General features: G+C 46.9%; 2 non-coding genes across 2 annotated transcripts; both read right to left on the bottom strand.

The window, feature by feature from the left end:
- Positions 1-1,143: 1,143 nt before the first annotated feature.
- Positions 1,144-1,264, bottom strand: LOC142457619 (small nucleolar RNA SNORA61). Its single transcript, XR_012786321.1, has one exon. It is a non-coding gene; the product is annotated as a small nucleolar RNA SNORA61 (small nucleolar RNA).
- A 1,281-nt stretch (positions 1,265-2,545) lies between these two features.
- LOC142457660 (U1 spliceosomal RNA) lies at positions 2,546-2,709 on the bottom strand. The gene has a single exon (XR_012786358.1). It is a non-coding gene; the product is annotated as a U1 spliceosomal RNA (small nuclear RNA).
- Positions 2,710-16,678: the final 13,969 nt, after the last annotated feature.

The following is a 16,678-nucleotide window of genomic DNA, read 5'->3' as shown; positions in this document are numbered from 1 at the left end:
CAGTACCTGTCAGGGTGGACACCAGGGTCCCAGCCAGTGGGAAGGTGGAGTGGTAGAGAAAGGGAGACCCCAGAGGAAGCGCCATCAGTCTGTGATCTGATTGACAGGTTGGATTCTACCCGGACACTTTCGTCCATCTTCAAGATGACATAAAGTTATCTATGGACCACAGGTACCTTCTTTAATCTGGCCCAAGACTATGGGAGAGTGCAACAGAGCAATGGGCAGCCTCACGTCCTGACCCCTAGAGGCAGAAACCAGGGGACCATGTGGCTGAGAGGCTGGGACAGAGACTTGGCTGCTGGTAATGGAGCGGTATTGCTGTGGCCCAGTGACCAATGGCCAATGCTGTGGACCAATGACCTTGAATAAAGAAGACAGAAGAAGTATCAATGTTGTGAATTGTGGTGCTGGCAAAGAATATGGAAGGTACCGTGGAGTGCCAAAAAAGACAGACGAATCTGCCTTGCAGGAAGTATGGCCACAGTGCCCCTTCGAGGCGAGGACGGTGAGATTTGTCTTACATACTGTGGACCTGACATCAGAGGGGACCAGTGTCTGGAGAAGGACAAAGTGCTTGGTAAACTAGAGGGGCAGCGAGGGAGAAGACTGCCACACAGTGGCTGCAGCAATGGGCTCAGGCATAGGAAGGATTGGGAACCCGGCAGTGTTTCATTCGGTTGCGCCTAGGGTCACGATGGGCGAGAACTGGATTGATGGAAGTGATAACAAAAATGACGATGACTATCCTTACCGATTATTGATCCTGACTTGTGCTGACCTATTAGCTTCCCTAATAAACACTCTACATAGTGAGTATTGGCTGTAAGTTCTGGGTGGCCACTTCAGTGACGTGCTGAACCCAGCAGAGAAGTAGAGTCCCGGGGGAGAAACGGTTGGTGTCAGAATAGGTGACGACTGGCGGAGTGTGTAGACATGTCTGACCCTGCCTCACAGCAAGAGAAGCCAGAGGATGTCGAGTATGGCCATGTCCCCTCAGCTGCTTTAGTGCAGCCAGTCAGTCCTTCTCGTCCTCTGGGTCTTGATTGTAACATTACTAGTGAAGCTTTCTTCAACCCGTGCCGGGGGTGCCGCCTGCACACTTGGTTTCTCCCCCCCCCCCCCATGGCATCCTTTCCTGTTATTTTTCTAAAGCTGGCTCATGTGTCACAAAAGAATCTACATCAGTTTCATTTTTACTTTTCCTCCTTTTAAGCCCACTCAGACCAGTGTTTAGATCTGATGGGGGAGGAATCTAGAGGGTTTTTAAGGCTGTGACCCTTCTCTTAAAATTAAAAAAATTTTTTTAATGTTGATTATTTTCTCTTTTTATCTGTGGAATATAATACATATAAAGAAAAAAATGTTACTATTCATAGTTGCCCAGCACATTGAACCAGCACAGTAATGGGGTCCCAGTAAAGCCTTTTGTATGTGGTTCTTTCTTTTTTAAAAGTCATTTTATTAGGGGCTCATACAACTCTTATCACAATCCATCCATCCATCCATTGTGTAAAGCACATTTGTACATTCATTGCCCTCATCATTTTCAAAACATTTGCTCTCCACTTAAGCCCCTGGCATCAGCTCATTTTCCCCTCCCTCTCTGCTCCCCACTCCCTCATGAACCCTTGATAATTTATAAATGAGCATTTTGTCATATCTTGCTCTGTCCGAAGTCTACCTTCACCCACTTTTCTGTTGTCCATCCCCAGGGAGGAGGTTATATGTAGATCCTTGTAATCGGTTCCCCCTTTCTACCTCACCCTCCCTCCCCCGCTCCCGGTATCGCCACTCTCACCACTGGTCCTGAAGGGATCATCCACCCTGGATTCCCTGTGTTTCCAGTTCCTATCTGTACCAGTGTACATCCTCTGGTTCAGCCAGATTCGTAAGGTCAAATTGGAATCATGATAGTGGGGGGGAGCATTTGGGAACTAAAGGAAAGTTGTATGTTTCATTGTTGCTACATCGCACCCTGACTGGCTTGTCTCCTCCCCGAGACCCTTCTGTAAAGGATATCCAGTGACCTACATGTGGGCTTTGGGTCTCCAATCCGCACTCCCCACTTCCCCTGATTCACAATGATATGATTTTTTTTTCTGATGATGCTTGATACCTGATCTCTTCAAAACCTCATGATTGCACAGGCTGGTGTTGTTTCTGAGCTAGATGGTCGCTTCTTTACCTTTGAGCCTTAAAGACCCCAGACGCTATATCTTTTCATAGCTGGGCACCATCAGCTTTCTTCACCACATTTGTTTATGCACCCATTTGTCTTCAGCGATTGTATCAGGGAAGTAAGCACACAATGATATGCTTTTTTTTGTTCTTTGATGCCTGATAACTGATCCTTTCGGCATCTCGTGATCATGCAGGCTGGTGTGCTTCTTCCATGTGGGCTTTGTTGCTTCTGAGCGAGATGGCCGCTTGTTTACCTTCAAGCCTTTAAGACCCTAGACACTATATCTTCTCGTAGCCTGGCACCATCCGCTTTCTTCGCCACATTTGCTTATCCACCCTCTTTCTTCTTTTTTTATCCCCCCAGGGGAGAGCGCAGACACAGTCCCCCACTACCACAAATTATGCAGTCTAGTTTCCCACATTTGGGGAAATCGCAGGGGTCAGCACATCCAGAGTGCAATGGATAAGCCTCGCCCTGGGAAAACCACCTTTGTGATCAATGTATCTCCCCTGCCAGGTAAGTATACCCTCTTTCTTCTTTCGTACTCCCGGCCCCACTCTCCTTCCTCCTTGTCCCGCCCCCTCCCAACGCCATACAACCCCACCCCCACTCACCAGTACCCCTGGCCAGTCACAGACTTCAAAGTCTTTTCCTTTGGTGTGAAAAACCATGTTATTCATTGCTTTTTAGTGGTCGTGCAGTGAAATAGTTATCTTTATGAGAATGACTAACTTTGCTTAGCATAATGTCCTCCAGTTGGGTCCATGTCTTGAGGTGTTTGACAAGTCAACTCACTCTTGTTGTTTTTTATTAATAAAACATTTTATTGGAGGCTCTACCAGCTCTTATAACAATCTATACATCAATTGTATCAAACACATTTGCACATACATGTTACCATCATCATTTTCAAAACATTGTCTTTCTGCATGAGCCCTCGGTATCAGCTCCTCTTTGTTCCTGTCTCCCCCACCCCACTGTTGTTTTTGAAGGATGCAAAATATTCCATTTTGTGTTTGTACCAGAATTTATTTATCCAATTACTCCTCAGGAGGGGTTTTTTATTGTTTCCTTTTTTTTTTTTTGCTATTCTAAATATTGCCATGCATATATCTATTCACTTCATCCTTTATTTCTTTAGGGTATATGCCATGTACTGAGATTACAGGATCATGAGGTATTTCCATTTGCATCGGTTAAGGAACAGTCATACTGGTTTTCCTTGTGGTTGGACAGTTATGCAATCGCACCAGACATCCAAACTCTCCACTTCTTCACCAGCATTTATTATTGTTTTAAAGTTTTTTGCTGAGTGTCCTTGTGAAGTGGTGTGTTATCATTGCTGGAAACCCACCAGCGGGCCCTCTTGCTTGTTATAGGGCCTGGATACACATGACCCCAAATAGGACAAAGCCTTATACCAAGAGAGAATATTTTAAATCAAAACAGAAGTAGCAAAGCCAAGATGTATGGTTGCCCTATATTTTATGTCATGTTGACTTCAGAATTATGGGTGGAGGAAGGAATCACTGAGTCACAACTTCAGGGGATCAAGATTGAGGGAAAGATTTCTATAACTCTTGCTGATTTATGAAGTGCTCCCGGGTTGAGCTGTGACTGAGATACACGTTGGGAGGGAAGAAAGGTTGGTGGTGGAATCCAGATGGAAAACATCTCAGCCAAAGGATCAGAAGTGCCCAGATGTTTCCCTGGTGGTATGTTGTGATTCTTTGTGTCTTGTATTTTTCCTACAACAAAGACCCTAGCCAGTAGCCAGAGCTTTTCTTCATCCCTTCCTCAAAATTCTCTGCACAAAATTGCCCGGACTCAAGTCTATTTTTTAAAATCATTTTATTGGGGGCTTGTACAATTCTTATCACAGTCCATCCATCCATCATCCATCCATTGTGTCAAGCATATTTGTACATTTGTTGTCATCATCATTCTCAAAACATTTGCTTTCTACTTGAGCCCTTGATATCAGCTCATTTTCCCCTTCCCTCCAGCTCCCCCTTCCCTCAAGTCTCTATTTTAATCCCCCTTGAAATCCCACCCTTGAATAAACCACTTGTTCAGAGTGTGCGAGATGAGCTAGGTGCTCCAAATGCCTTTGGTTACACTACATTCTATTCAGGTAAATTCAATCCAACAAATATTTGCTGAGAACCCACCTTAAAAAATGCACTATTGTATGAAACTGGTATTATGTCCCAATAAAACTTCATATTTAAAGAAGAACAGGCCAGAGGGCCAGCCACCAGTAACTGAAAAACAAAAACCAAACCCACTGCCATCCTTCCCATTCGGGCTCCTCGTGACCCTGCAGCAGATGAATCAGCAGAACAAAGCCCACAACACACTGTGCTAGAGAGATATGAACAGAGCACCTGGGAAATATAAGTACGAAACAGAGAAGATGAATACCTCTTCTATAGCATCATGGGTGGAAAGGAGTTTTTCCCAGAGTACAGGAGAGGAGCAAGAGAATGGACCAGAAAAGGGGAAAACTATGTCAATTGCTTTCATTTCCCCCTCAAAGCTCATGCATTGAAGTCCTAGGCAGGCTCCCTGGTGGGTGGACCCCTGGTGGCATAGTGGGTTATTTGCTGGGCTGCTAACAGCTACAGCAACCATTGGCACTCACCAGCCGCCCTGTGGGAGGAAGAGGAGGACTGCTGTTCCCGGGAAGATTTATTCTTGGAGACCCAAAGAGGCTGTTCTACTTTGTCTTAAGGGGTCACTAAAAATCAGAATCAATTCAATGGCCAGTGGGTGAGTAGGTTCATGGTTTATCCAATCTCATGTCTGGACCAACCATAGAAAACTTGGATTGGATATTGCATGTGGCTGTATTTCTAATGGGCTGGATCTTTACAGCTTACAAAACCACGTCCCCTTCCATATATTATCTCATCGGTCCCCAGAACAACTTGGTGACTAAGATATTTATTATTCTCTTGTACTGCAGATGGGAAAATGGAAGACCAGACAAGGTACGCGACTTGATCAACACCAATCCAAAAATGGCACAGCTGGGATGAAAGTCTAGGTTTTCTGGTGGCAATTCAGTGTTCTTCCCAGCAGGGGAAAGCTGCTGCTGTGATCTGTGTAGGTGATGGAGCAAGCTTCTAGAGCTGCTCTGATATTTCCAAAGGGGCCCCCTTGGAACCTGTACTCAAAGCTCTTCCTAAGAGGGAGACGAAGGAAGGGGTTTTTAGTTTTGTCGTTCATCTAAGCAAAAGACACAGGACAACATAGTGTTGCAGAAATTGTAACTGTCTCTGAAAGAGGAGGTGGAGGAGACATGTGGGCAAAACCAGCTGCCCTTATCTTGTCGTATCACTAGTTCGGTCTTAGCATGGAGGAAGAAAAGCAGATACAGTCATATAATGCTTACACATGGCAAATATTGTGCTAAGTGAATGTGAATTTATTCCTTACAAGTGAGGATGACAAGACTTTGTCCTGTGTACTTTGGGCATATGACCGGACGTACCAGGCCCTGGAGAAGGGCATTGTGCTTGGTAGAGAGTCGGTGGAAAAGAAGAACTCTCAATGAGGTGGATTGACATGCCTGCAGCAATGGGTAGACACAGCAATGATTGTGAGGATGGGGCCGGACTCGGTAGTGTTTCCTTCTCTTATGCATGAACTTGCTATGTGGAAAAACCAACTTAATGGCACCTAAGGATAACAACAAATTCACTGACGCCTCGATGAGGGGCTGGTGCTGCAATTATTCCCATGAGACGGAAGAATCGGAGGCACAGAGAGGTTAAGCGGGCTGCCCAAAGTCACCCAGCCAGGGAGGGAAGGAGCATGGTGCAAGCCTAGAGAGTTGGTGCCCTGCAGTGAATTATTTAATGGGACTCTTCCAGCCCTAACTGGTAGATTCCTCGGGCGGGAAATGCCTTGGCCCTCAGTGTTGCATGAGAAAGAATTCACGCTGAAGCCTAGTTTGTGATCCACGTGGGTGTTTATAAAGGATAGAAGTTCCAGGCAGTACAGTAACTGAACACAGGCACCCTCGTGGTACCTGAGGCCCAGGAGAGACCACGGAGGACCTGAGTGCAACCATGGTGGAGCAGCTGGGGGGAAAAAGAGGGCGGTGGTCTCCAGGTTCTGTTTAGGGTCTTCCACTAGGAGGCATGGTCAACAGTACTGGTTGACCCCATTGGCTGGATTAAGCCCACCTGGCCTATTTGGGGGCCCACCCAAGTGTACCTGGCTCAGGGGCCTGAATTGGCGCTTACCCTTTAGCCTGCACTGGCTTCCAATCTCCTGTAGGGGGCCCCTAGGCATGGAAACGAGCAACCCCCTATCTTGCTACCCACCATAAGCGCTGTACCTCCCACCAAAAGACCCTTTCCTGATGGATCTGGGGAAGAGAAAGTAGGGAAAGCTATTGGTTGGGCTCTATGATTCAGTTGTGAGTGATTGTTAACAGGATTATTTGTGCTGGCCAGCCGTCTGGGTGTAAAATGAACCCTCTCCGAAGTAGGAAGAGGGGACTTCACAGCCAGCAGGAGAGAAGAGCAGGAGTGGAGCATGTCTTTTGGACCCTGTGTCTTGAACTTCCTTGACTGAGGAGACCGCTGTGACATCAGAGGAGTGGCAGAAGCGCAAGGCGCAGCAGCAACAGAACCACGGACCAGAGCCTGATCGGTGGTAGAGGTGGGGACTTCCAAGCCTACAGAGCAAATAAAATTCAGTACCTTCAGGCAGGTGGCTGGCTCACTGGAGTGGGTTGGGGGGTGGGGGCGGCTAGGTTTGCTGACGCAAGGAGCTAGAGCTGAGAATCTCCTTCTAGCTGAGGCTTAAGGTAAAGTTGCTTGCCCTTTGGGTATTTACTGGCCTAACAGAGCTTTGTAACATTGACCCGCTAAGTTCCTTCATAAATCCCCAAACTGTGCGTGTTGCCTGTGATTCCTATGTAGCCAATGCAGTGAACTCTCTAAGCCAGCGGAGAAGCAGAGCGTGCCTTGGGAGGGATGGCTGGAGAGGGAGGTGCTTGTCTGGTCTCAGCCTTGAGCACTGTTGACAGGGAGTTTCATTAGTCTCCCCTTTTGAGTCACTGCAGGAGGTCGGATGTCACTCCCCCAAGTCACTTGCTTTTTAAAAATATTTTTTATTACGTCATTTTCTTTTTTACAGTTGGGCTCATGGACCACTTAACCATTGTAATAGATTGCCTCTTTTGGTGCCAGCAAAGCTCCTTCCTTAAACAGCCAGGGCTCCCTCTCCCCTTGGCTAGGGGGGTTCCTCCCTGTTGTGCCCCATTCACGTCTACCTAACTTCATCAAAACATTCCCCACTGGGGAATAAGTTGCTGGCCCTAGGAGCTGAGGCCCAAAGGCTCAGGAGACACCAAGTTCAATTGACGTCACATAGTCCATAAAGACAGGGTTCTACGCCCACTTTGGTGAGGAGTGACTAGGTTTGTTGCTTGTTAGCGGCCATCTAAGGTGCAATATCTGTCTCTTCCCATTCAAAGCAATGAAGCGTGAAGAAAACCAAAGAGCCAAGGAATCACCTCAAAAAGTATGACAAGCGAGGTAGGCACTGCTTTGCAGTGAAGGAAACAGGCCCAGAGAGGGTCAGCCCTCTGAACAGGCTCATACAGCTAGTAGAGCTGGCACGGAGCAGCAAAATCAGAGCTATTGTTCTTAACTGTTGCTGGCCCAGTGCACGGATGGAGGGATCGTTGGATGGATGTATGAAGTACCTACCTGTGTGTACCGCATAACCTGGCCAGCATTCTGGGGCTGCTCTCCTCCAGGCTGTTACAGTCAGCTGGTTTTTCTAGTGGCTACTTGACGACTTTCATTTGGGCTCTGACTTGTCATTTTCACTGGCCTCTCGAGGGGAAAGATGATGACTATTTCTGATGCTGCTGGGCTGGATGAAGAATCACATAGTTCTGCCTCTTGTGATTATGATTTTTTTTTATAGCTGCTACAAACATCTCAGGGTGGAAATACCAGTCGTTCTCTGAACTGGGATCTCATGGCACGGCTTGGTGCCAGTAGAACACCGAACGGGAAAGCTAACACTCCAAGAATGATCTTGATTTCCAAGCATGAGGCCGCGTTTTGTGGAACTCTAAGATTCCCCAGCAAATTGGTAAAGTATTTCAACAAAATTGCAGGTACAGGCCTAAAGTGCTTAAGCAGAACTTTCCACTGTGACATTTTGTACGGGTCATTACTGCTCTGATTTGTTCTACAGAAGCTTGAAAATAGGATCCTGGCTGCTTAAGAAATACTTGACATCTTCAAACTAGACTCTTGGGTGGGGAGGGGGGGAAGAGGCAATAGTTTGGAAGTTGATATGCTTGAACATACAATGATTTAAACTTATTATTTCCTGGTACTTCAAGAGCGGAGAGCGAGAAATGGCAGTGCTCCCTCTGTGATAAATCACGAGTTCCTATCAGTTTACCTTTTCTCATTTGTATGGCCAGTGCTAGTGATCTTGTGGTCTGCCATCAAGTTGGTACCCAATTCATGGCACAGTGGGGGGAAAATGTTGCCCAGTATTGTACCATCCCCATGGTCATTTAAGAATTGGACCATTGTGACTAGAATTTCTATGGACCAGTTTTCGGATTTCTTCCTAGTTCGTCTTAGTCTGGAATCTTCGATGAAAGCTGTTCAGTAGTAAAGCAACACGTCAGCCTCTGCTGACACTCAGGTGGTGGCTGCCAAGGAGGCTCACTGGCCAGGAATCGGACCTGAGGCTCTGACATGGGAGGAGAGAGGCGACCACGTGCGTATTGGAAATCTTGACTCAAATGCAGCCATTCTTCGTTTGAATTCCATCGGCACAGTTGAATGATAGTGAAGCATAGTGAAAGTCCCATGGACGGCCAAAAGAACAAACGAACTTATCTTGGAAGAAGTATGGCCAGAGTGCTCCTGAGAGGCAAGGATGGTGCGACTTCATCTTACATACGCTGGACGTCTTGTCAGGTGAGAGCAGTGCTTGCAAAAAGACGCCAAGCTTGGTAAAGGCGAGCGGCGAAGGACAGGACGGCCCTCCACGAGGTGGATGGACCCAGTGGCTGCAACAACGGGCGCAGGCATAAAAACAATTGTGAGGGTGACGCAGGACTGGACATTGGGCATTGGACCCTGTTGGGCACAGGGTCACTATGGGTCGGAACGGACTGGATGGCACCTACCAACTGTAACAACATCTGCCAACTACTTACCTGATATGGATACCTCAACACGCAGCGCCCTGTGGATACTTGTTAAATGAGTAAGTAACCCGCTTATAGAAATGATGATGTAGTCAGATGGCCCCGCTTATGTTCTAGAGCGCTTCCTCTCCAGCACAGACACACGTCCACAAAGAGGTGGTAGTTAGCCCAGAGTCCCTGTCTGCCCGTGTTTCTGTGCCCCTCAAGCCCAGAGAAATCAGACGATTTCGGCTCCAAAGGAAATTGCTTCAAATGAACTAGTTTTTCAAGCTCACCCATTAGAATCGGATATCACTATGGTTTCTTGTCTATGCCTCTTGATTTTCCCCACTAGAAATAATGTCTTTTATTTTGGTACCATTTTGAGCATGTCTCTCCTCTTTCCCTTAGCCAATGGATTCCTTCCACAGAAAGAATGGCCATGACCAGTTCTTGTGTTATCCCTTCAGGAAGATTCTCTGCATATTAAAAAAAATCTCCCCCTACAACTTATGACCACACACACACACACACACACACACACACACACACACACACACACAGTCCCCTGCTTTTTCACTTACTGGCATCATTCTTGGTGGTGGTGTGGTTACATGTTGGGCTGCTCTCCAGAAGCTCAGCAGTTTGAAAGCACCAGTTGCTCTTTGGGAGGAAGAGGAAGCTGTCTACCTCCATAGAGAGTGACAGTCTCGGAAACTCACGGGGCAGTTCTACCCTGTCCTGTAGGGTCGCGAGGGGGTGGGCATGGACTCAATGGCTATGAGTTTCTGTTTGGGTGTCCTGCCAGTCTGTAAGCATCTGCATCCTTATTCCAAATGAATGTCTGAATTCTATAGCACAAATATGCAGTCATTTATTTATAGGAGCCACAGTGGCACAGTGGGTAAGTGCTTGGCTGATAACCGAAAGGTAAGTGGTTTGACCCACCAGCATCCCTGAGAGGCAGAGATGTGGCAGTCGGCTTCTGTACAGATTCACAGCCTTGGACGTTCTTTGGAGGGTATGAATGGGAAGACCGTTCTTTTCAGTCCCATGAGTCAGAACTGGCTTAGACAGGAATAGATTTTTATTTATCTGGTCAGCGGTGTACATTTAGACATTATGTTTTTGTGCAGGTCTGGGAAGTGTTTTGTTCTTTTGTACACCTACTCAACAGCGCTCGACAGGAAGTTGACGACACCAGAAGCAGGGCACAGTTCTTTATGACGCTGTAGCACAGAGGGAGTGGAGTCCTAGTACCTTGCGTTAGGAGAGTGCGCTTGGGTTGTTCTTGTAACCTCAACAGTGTCTGTTACACTGTAGGTGAAGGCCGAGGACAAGGAGGCGTCACAGGTGTGTGGAGCATTCCATTCGCTTCTCATTCCATTTTCCCACACACTCCTTGAAGTCCCCTCACATTTGTCGACCGAATGAAGGAACTGTTAAGTTTGGACCCTCACCATTAGTTGGCACATGCCTGGCTGAGGGGGATCCTTGCGTCAGTAGACAGGGGGTTTGCATTCAGACCTGTCTTGACTCAGAAGTCCAACTGCTTAATCACTGCCGAGCTCACAGTGGGGCCATGCCCACCGCAGACGCGCTCATCAGGCTGCCTCATGCCCTCCTCCTCCTCCATCTACACATCAGCACAGCAGGTGAGCTGGCATTTTTTAAGGTGCCAAAGCTACTCTGTATTCTAGGTAAGTGTGCTCCTACTTTCTGTCCCAAGTCTTCAGTGAGTGCTGGCGGCAGGCTGCTGCGGACTTCAGGGAAATTGCTCTTCCAGTGTTGATTCATGGCTCACATTGCCTCCTTGGCCCAGAACAGACACACATTTGGTGGCCGCATGACTCAAGGATGGGCCTTTGGAGCGGGTTGGCCAGGACCTAAATCTGAGTAGCAACCTTGACTCAGCACCATCTTCAGTTTCTTCCAGTGGCAAAGGCCCTCCCCTGGAGATTCTTCCTTTCAGGAGATTCCTTGGAATCTTCTTCAGGTGGACTTGATGCAGATATGGGTCTTTCAAGGAGGCCACCCCTCATTCTCAGTGAGGGGTGCAGACTCATCTGAATCCCAGCTTGTGGACACAAATGACCTTCTCCCTGAGGCCCTTTCTGAATACTGTGAGGCGTTTCAATCATAAATCATACAGTGAAATCTACAAGAAGGGAAGCTTGTGCGACCAAGTCTGTACTTCATATGGAAATTTATAAAAAGCCAAACAATGGTGACCAAAATGGGGTTGGGGATGGGGAGAGAGGAGCTACAGTGAAGGGGCAAGAGAACAATCAAGAGGGTGAGGAAGCCACTGTTTCTTGTTGGTGGTTGTGGTAGTTACATAATCTGGTGTCAATTTGGGAGGATTAAGAGTGAAGAGGTGGAGTCTAGTCTGTCAATCGGGTCACAGCCAATGAGGCCTCTGTGGGTACGGCCTTCCCCTCAGGATTCTGGGAAAACTCTGGTATTTCTTCCTTGGAGGGGAGACACATTCTTTCTCTCTCTCTCGTCATTCCCTTGGAGACGCTCTACTGACAAGACACATGGCGCTAAGCCCTGGAGCTGGAGAAGCCACATAGAGAACCCTGGCAGTGCTGAGATGCTTACAACGCCACTGGATCCAAAGACTTTCTACCCACTGGTCTGTGATTATCCTGCATTGCACATGTTTCATGAGTCTGAAGAAGACTTTATAGATTGGTATTGGACTTATGGGCTAATATTAGACTTATGGGCTTGGACTGAACTGGGTTAGGATGCTTTCTTAATGTACAGTGCCTTTTATATAAAACTCTGTCTTATATGGGTATGAATTTCTATGAATTTGTTTCCCTAGTCTACCCGGGCCAACACAGCGGTGGACGAAGTGATTGCGAGCCTGCCCCAATGGTTCAGAGTCCTTCCAAAGCCAGTGTGAGGTTAGGGCTTAGGCGAAGGTACACGTGATGTGGGACAGGATTCCAAGAAGTACAAGTGGAAAAATAGGAGAAGTAAAAGAAGGAAGAGAGAGCAAGCGTGGGCTAATGGCCAGTTACCTGCGGTGGGCAACTGTGACTCAATCCTGCGGAAGCCCCTCTGACACACCGTGTGGCATATGCTCAAAACAGTCCCGCCAGAGGACAGAGAAGCTGTCTACCTCTGCACCGAGCCCCAAACTCTGTCCTTTGAGGGTGCCCTGTGCCCAAACACTCGCACACTTCCAGGCGGTTGTAGCTGGCAGCTCAGCTTGCGTGACGCACAAGAGAGCCAGACATGGAACTTGACTTTGGAGACTGGGAACTGGCTTCACCATTGGCAGCAGCCGTGAACTCCGGTGGGCTGATGGGACCTGGCAGAGAGCTTCACTGGCAACCCTCAACACGCCAATGTCACACAGACTCCTTTACTGCAAGTAATACAACATTCATCTTCAAATGGTCTGAGTTAAAGATGAGCGGTTTGGGCTCCTATCAATCAAATAAAGTCTGAGGCTGGATTATGAATCTCAAACAATGCCATCAAGTCTTGCTCCATCTCTGAGAGATGATATCTGCTGGGCGGACTTCACTGTCAGGGTTTGTGCGGTAGGAAGCTAGCTTCTGAAAACTCTCACATTGATTTCCTCCTGGATCCTGGTGGCATACTGGTTATGAGTTGAACTGCAATCCCCAAGGTCTGCAGTTCGAAACCACTGCTCTGAGAGAGAAAGATGGGGCTTTCTACTTCCTAGAGTTACAGTCTTGGTAACCCACAGGGGCAGTTAGTTCTATCCTGTCCTACAGGGCCGCTATGAGTAAGTATTGACCCCATGGCAGCGACTTGGTTGGGATCTGTGAACTCAAGATCAGTGGAAAAGAGAACCTTGCCTCCGGGGAAGGCCGTTGTTTAGTTGTCCCTATTTTGAACTTCAAAGAAAACGTCATAGGTATGACTTCCTTCCTTTGCCCTATTTCTGTTACTGAAATCTAGTCAGTAAAGTGTATAGCTCTTTTTTTTTCTGTGTAGTGTTACACTGTATTCAGTTACGGCAATTTATTTATCCGTTCTATTATTGATTGATATTTGGGTGGCATCCAGCATGTTTACTATCCCGGTGAATGGTGTCCGGAACAGGCTTGAACAAGTTTCCTGCTATACTATGTACATATGAGGAGCCTGCCGAAAGTCCCTGGGGAAATCCCATTCTCTTTCTACACAGTACAAAGGCTCCATTAGTACAGATAACCGAGCAGACCACTCCTACCAGGCAATCCAGCTACCCTAGTCAGCTCTAACTCACAGAGACCCTATAGGGCAGAGCAGAGCTGCCCGTGGGTTTCTGAGACTGAAAATCTGAACTGGAGTAGACAGCCTCATTTCTCCCTGACAGCCGCTGGCGGGCTCGAGTTGTTGTTGATCTTGGAGTCAGTACCCCAATGTCTCTCACTATGCACCAGGGTTCCTTAGACCACGCCTAGGCACACCTCTAGACATATACAAAACCAAAACACCAAACTCATTGCCATTGAGCTGATGTCCATTCATAGCGACCCTGTACAGCAAAGCAGAGCTGTACCTGTGGGTTTCTGAGACCGTTTCTCTAGATGGGAGTAGAAAGCCTCATCTTTCTCCCATGGACCAGCTGGTGGCTTTAAACTGCTGACCTTGTGGCTAGCAGTCCAACATGTAACCATTATACCACCAGGGCTCCTAAACATATACAAGTATATATTATTTATGTGTATTCATATACTCACATACAGCAGGCTTCAAATGTTGTGGGAAAATTCCATACTGTTTTCATGTATTTTTCCAGGAACATTTTTAAACCCCTTCATATAGATGCTCAGGATAGTCATTTATATTATATATGAGGGAGAACTTCAAAAACTTCACAGGAAAGGACCAGTACCTTTTAACCCCATTTTCTTTTTAAAAATAGTTTTATTGGCGTACACTTCACACCTCACACAATGTAGTAATTCAGAGGAGCTGTGCCATCACCACACTCAGTGTCAGAATATCTTCTTCTCTTACTCGTTGTTAGAACCCCCTTTGTGCCCCAGCCGCCCCTGCCCTGCCCCTAGTAGTTACTTCATCTATTTCCAATTCCACAACTTCTGCTTGACTCTTCATGCTGTACAGCCATTACTGATATCCTTTTCCAAATTATTCTGCCACCATTGACATAAACTCAATGGCCCCTTCAGGACAACCAACTCTTTCCCCTTCACCTATGGCAACCACTGGTCAGGTCTGTCCCCCCACCCTCTCATACGCAACCCCCCCCCCCCCCCCCGACAACCACCATGGTTTTCTTGATATAGTATTCACATATCACATACTTCCATGGTTAAATCACTTTTAAAATGCGTTGTGTAACCACAATCAGTTCTAATGCTCCCTTCCCCTCCCACATTGTTTACTTCCCAAATCTTATCCTCCCTATCTCCCACCCCCCACCCCTACATCCCCTATAAACCCTTGTATCAGTTATTATCTCTATGCATCTACTCCTTCTGTGCTTTACAAACTGGGAAAACAAACAGAAACAATAAAAAACAAAAAGGAGATAAAGTGGTGAGGATAAACTAATAACATTAGAAAGATAAAAATACAAATAACGAGTAAGAAAGAAAAAACTACCATCACTCTTTAAAAAGCCAGGGAAGGAATTTTTTCATGGAACAAGCAAAAAATTTACAGCTAGAACAAATTCAGGTTGGGTCAAGAGGGGGTCAACTGACCAAGAATCAAGTTTGATTCAGCATAATCAAGATTACAAAGATCGCTATCTGACAGTAGAGCTGTTTGAGACCCTTGACTGGCTAGAAGGGGTCTGCCAGCAGTTAATCCGACTCCATACTCTGCAGATGAGTTTTGGATTCACTGTTCTCTATAGCCTTCTACAAATAGGTGTGCACAATCTAAGCTCTGATAAGTTTCCCTTCCTCCTATCTGGATCTTGTTATTGTCATCTTTGGATCACACTGGTGTGCTTCTTCCGCATAGACTTAGTTGACTGCTCACTTAGATGGCTGCTTGTTTGAAAGCCTTTAAGAGCCCAGATACTATTCCGATTGATAGCCGGGCACCTTCCGCTCTCTTCACCATACTCTGCTGTGGCACCCGTATCTTCCACCTCATGAAGGTGAGTATTGACCGAGGCCACGCTATCCCAGCTAACTGTTCTTGGATTGGGGCTGGACTTTAAACTAAAGACAAAAAACCTTAGAAGAAAAAGTCGTCCCCCCCCACCCCCCACTGTCATGACCCCAATTCAACCTTACGAATCTGGCTAGACCAGAGCATGTACACTGGTACAGATCAGGGCTGGAAACACAGGGAATCCAGGACAGATAAATCCCTCAGGACCCATAATGAGTGTAGAGATACAAGGAGGGGAAGGGGAAGGTGGGGGAAAAAGGGGAACTGATCATAATGATCTACATATAACCCCCTCCCTGGGGGTCGGACAACAGAAAGTGGGCGAAGGGAGACATTAGACAGTGTAAGACATGAAAAAAAAAAGATAAATTATCAAGGGTTTGTGAGGGAAGGAGGGTGGGGGAGGGATGGGAAAAAAATGAGGAGCTGATACCAAGGGCTCAAGTAGAAAGAAAATGTTTTGAGAATGATGAGGGCAACAAATATACAAATGCGCTTGACACAACAGATGTGATGAGAGATATGGATTGTGATAAGAGTTGCAGGCGCCTCCAATAAAAGGATTAAAAAAAGGAAACAAACAAATAAACAAGTGAAACATTGGCAATCCGGAATACACCAATAACATCATCACATTTTTTCCCAGTGACAGCACTCCGGCCACTGTTGTTATGAGGCGACTTTGTGAGAACAGCTTCACCATGAGTGTTGTTGCCCTACACAGTTTGCTCTCCCATTTGACTGAGTTCTGTTACCCAAGTATGGGGATTGGTACCAGAGGGAAACTTCCTGGATTACCGTGATTCTTCCAAGTGCAGATCCCTGCCCAAAAGATCAAAACCTGTCCTATCACTGCGAGGGGGAATCGAGGTACTAAATATATGGTGATTCTGGGTCCCTTCCCATCGGACGCCCCCCCAAGCCAAGGGCTCTCCACAAGGTCCAATGACTGCCACTTCCACAGCCCTGGGGCAGCCCCACTCTGCTTCCTCTCCCATCTGAGCACCCCAGTTCTCAGTCCAAGGGTGCAGGCAACTTTGAGGCAGGGCTTGGTACCTTCAGCCAGGCTTCTATGTTAAGCCCTTCTGGTGAAGCCCTTAGCCTATTTTCCGTGAACTTTTTGAAGCCCCCTTATATACATTCCTAGGGTACGAATATATATTGGAGTTCCTGGGTGCCAAGGGTTA

This window comes from Tenrec ecaudatus, chromosome 9, assembly GCF_050624435.1.
Source record: "Tenrec ecaudatus isolate mTenEca1 chromosome 9, mTenEca1.hap1, whole genome shotgun sequence".
Lineage (NCBI taxonomy): Eukaryota > Metazoa > Chordata > Mammalia > Afrosoricida > Tenrecidae > Tenrec > Tenrec ecaudatus.
This window is presented reverse-complemented; position numbering and strand designations above follow the sequence as displayed.